This window comes from Etheostoma spectabile, chromosome 24 (assembly GCF_008692095.1).
Source record: "Etheostoma spectabile isolate EspeVRDwgs_2016 chromosome 24, UIUC_Espe_1.0, whole genome shotgun sequence".
NCBI classification, from domain to species: domain Eukaryota; kingdom Metazoa; phylum Chordata; class Actinopteri; order Perciformes; family Percidae; genus Etheostoma; species Etheostoma spectabile.
This window is the reverse complement of record NC_045756.1, coordinates 938,740-943,004: the sequence shown is the minus strand read 5'-3', so window position 1 is coordinate 943,004 and position 4,265 is coordinate 938,740.

Genomic DNA, 4,265 nt, shown 5'->3' with positions numbered 1-4,265 from the left:
GAGCAGCAATATTTAGAGTTTTAAATGAGCTCAGAAATGATCCCAAACAAAACCACGTCACCGCTAGAGGGAGACAAATCAGAGTTGACTGCTTTCACCTGACATCCCAGATGGAACGCTTCTTCATTAGATGGACTTTGAAATGACAAAGCAGCAGGGCTCTGGGGGTAGAGCACTAGTAAACATGTGTCTTATGATACATCAACTTACATTTCAAACCTGGATTTATGCTGTAGCCACCCTGCATTAGTGCTCATCTCTTAAAATACAACAACGTTGGTTTATTGATATACAAAGCAACACAAAAGCCCACTGTAATGTCAGCTTGAACTGTGTCCTGGCTGCATGCATATGGGTGTGATCAAATGAGATGAAAAAGGAGGCATAGAGAGGGAGAGAGAAGGCGTCCTTACAGGAAGAAAAAGAGGCAAAGTTCAGGCAGCACATGTTTCTGGGTCGACCTCTCCTCTCGGCGCTCGCTGAAAGACGTGACACTCTCACCGTTTCCTGCAGCCTGGGCTCGCTCCACATCTGTCAAGGTGGTCATTTTTAGACATGGCTGCTATTTTCATTTCATGCACGGAAAATGTAAGCAGAGCAGGTAGAAGTGTGGGTGAAAGAATCTAAACTGCGAGATCTATTTTTTTCAATATCGCTCAAGGCGATTGACACATTAAAATCTGTGTTTGAAATTCAAACCTTGGCACACTTTTTTTTTTTCTCCTGAAAGTCTAGTCTATATTTTTTTTTTTCGCAGCTTCACAGAAAATTAAGAAGAAAAGCAAAAGCACATGACTATAGAACATCCCAACCATTAGGCTAAGGCTAAGTAATTCCAGATAGAAAACCATTCTACTGTTTCAATCATATCACTTGTTTGATGCTGGCTACCTACTCTAAGCCTCATGTATTATTAGATTTTAAATCTCCATCTTCAATTTAGTATTTTCTTTTCTTTTTAACGAACTAAGAGTCTGACCTGATGATTGTGCAGAGTGACAGGTCGGGTGGATTACCAAAGGTATTAGTGTACATCTGATATATTCATCTGCTCCTGCTTGCTTGCATGTATACTTTGAAGTGTCCCTGTAAGTCTGATTTAGTTTGGGCCTGCTTCCCCCAACCTGGACTGTTAGAGTCTGCGACCCTGAGATGACTTGGCAGCGACGCCCAGATCCTGACTAGGGTGTCTCTTGTTCGCCGAGGAGCCGCGATGAGATTTCCCAGCTACTCCTTTTCCTTCCTGTGCACCCTCCAACCCCATCTCACTGACACCCTCCCCCCCGCCCCCCACACACCCCCCCCCTCTCCCCCCCCCTCCCCCTCCAAAACACTTAAAGAACACATGGGAACTGTTGGTATAAATTTATCTTGCAGGCATGAAAATGCTGGACAGAAAAAAGCACTCAAGGGTGGGGGGGATGCAGGGGATATTACCCCCCCCCCCCCCCATACTTATAAGAGGTAGATTTTCTTTATCCAGGGGACTGAAAACGTATGAAAAACAAGACCTGTGTCTACTTTGCTAGACAGAAGGAAAGAAAGATGAAGTCAGTTGGCAAACTGTTAAACAGAAAACAGGAGATCTGCTCTACAGGATGAAAGAAAGAAAGAAAGAAAGACACAAGTGTGAAAAGTAAAGATGTGATTACTTGTGATCCGTCTTTTCTGCAGATTTGTTGTTGACATATACATGATTCCCAAAAGAAAACTTTGTGACACGTGACGTTATGAATATGCAGAAAGTTTAGAATTGATCAATTGTTGCATTAAAATTTACCAGAAATCCGGAAATTATGTTGGTCATAAGTTTCTTCCACATGATAATCAATCAATCAATTGAAAATTCAAACACAGAAAATCCAGTTTGATATACACACACACACACACACACACACACACACACACACACACACACACACCACCTCCTCCTCCACCGGCTGATGTCGAAGCTGATCAAAAGGGAAATGGGCTGCTTTAACATCCCACCTTTTCCCAGATCATGAGAGGAGCATGTGCCTGGTGGCAGGGGAGAGAACAATGGCAGGAAACCGGGAGAGGAGCGAGGGAGTTCCTGTTGGCAGGACCATGCTGAAGACGAATGCGGCGACGCACCTCGTTCAAGTGGACACTGGCCTGCCGCCCTGGGCTGTACGAACTGGACTCTTTAAAACTGTAATAAGCTTATTGTTTGAGATGTTTTTGAAGAGTTTGACTCCAAATGTCTGACGTTTGAAGGGCGGGACGTCTTAGATGTACTGCTGCAGAACAAAGTTGCTTGCAAAGCAAATATAATAACCTTCGTCATTATTCCCTAGGTCCCTCTCACAACTGTAGTTCATATTTGGTTCTAGTCGTCCTTTTCAGGCGGTCTTGGTTTCCTTGGTTCCCACAAGAGTTCATCTTTCATACAAGCCTACATGAACAGAACAGGCAAACCCACCAGAGTCCAACTGAACCCAACCCAGGAATACGTATCAGCTCTTTAAATGATAACTGTGGTTTATTAAAACTTGGATAATATTTTCATAGGCTCGGCTTTTGTTTTTATCGGTGCAGCAGTAGAAATATTGTAGTCAACAAGTTAGTTTTTAAGTTTGGGGAACGTGGTGCAGCCTAAACCCCAGAAATGCTGCTAAAACATGAGCAATTTAAAACATTTAAATCTCTGATGTAGTAGAAATCCACCAGTTTTTTCTTCACTTTTTTTCTGTCCATTTCGATTGCTGCTGCAGCTGGGGTGAAAGGTGATGACATCTATGAAGGCCCACAGCTGCAAAGGACCCAAAAACTAAACAAAAGTAGTACGAGCACTGCACCCCTGGCTAGAACTCTGGAAATGAACTCTCCACATGATGTTTTCACACTTTTGTTCATGACGTCCCCTCCAGTAACACCAAAGCAGACAACCAAGTGTTGACATCACTTTGTGATGATCTGCTCAGATAATTCCTAACCCTGTAGCAGCGGTCTGAAAGGAGTGAGGCAGTGAGCGGCAGACTTCCTGCGATCCCACCCAGACCCGGGTCACATCCATACGGCCGGGCCACATAGCTCACCCCAACCCCTGTAGCCTATACTGCACACCCTCCACACCCTCAGACACAGCCAAGAACTTTTCCCATTGTTCTCAAGAATAAAACATCCCCATGCACAAGTGGTCAGATCCAGATCACGCTATATGGGCCAGATGTGTGTGTGTGTGTGTGTGTGGTATGTGGGTGTTTGCATGCATGGCAGTTCGTTTTAACTAGATATTTCTGCATAGTACAGCGGAGTTACTGGAAACAGCTGCAGCGTATTGTTTCAAGTTTGAGTCACGCTTCCTTTGAAAAAAGAAAAAGTTAATCTCTATCTTTAAGCACTGTTTCTGATTAAAGACGTGTTTGTAAAGCTGTGATGCAAAAGATGTTGTCTTTTGTGATGGGTGTAAAGATTCTTGGCTGCACTTCCCCAGAACTCACCAGTAAATCAAACCATGTCACGATTGTAGCAGCATCTCCTAAACTCTCTTAAACTCTCTGATGGTGTTTGGCTGTAATTTTGTTAACTCTTTTGCATTCCTAACATACCATTGTTGCTGTCACTGGGAAGGTTAAACGCATCATGCATCAAAGGGTTTTTGAAAGGATGCACTCACACTCATGATTAATGGGAAATTACCATCTTGCGGGAAGGAAAGGGCCGTTTGAATGACCGACAAACTCGCCTGAGCTCCAGCTTCTCGAGCATGTTGTTCTGTGACATTACATGAATAATTGCAACATATGAACAAATAATAAAGAAAGCACCTAGCATGTTGGGGCTTTTCTCTAGGTCTTTTGGTTATTAATACATTCAAAAGGCGAAAAGGAAGTTGTTTGGGGTAAGATGTAACCCCTTAGCCGTATGGATAGATATTGGTTTGTACCTTACTTTGTGTGTGCCATTAGTGTTTTGAGACCACATGCCTGCTGCTTTTTAAAATCTGTCTCCAAATCTGTCCCACAGCAGAGAGTGCTTGTAAAAACTGGAACACAAGTATTTTTCAGCTGAAACTGAAGCAGTGGATCAGTCCCTGTTATTGGGACATTTTGAGGCTCTGAGGAATGTCCTGAGGTCTAATTAAATATTGAGTGTTACGTAAGGTCATAATGGTTTGTTTTTCACTAAGAGGAAATTAGTCCAGACTAGTGCGTCAGTCAAATTAAAGTGAATTGTGGTCTTGACAACGTGGAGCAGATAAGTGTGATGTCTTTTTTTATTTTTATTATTACATCTAAAAC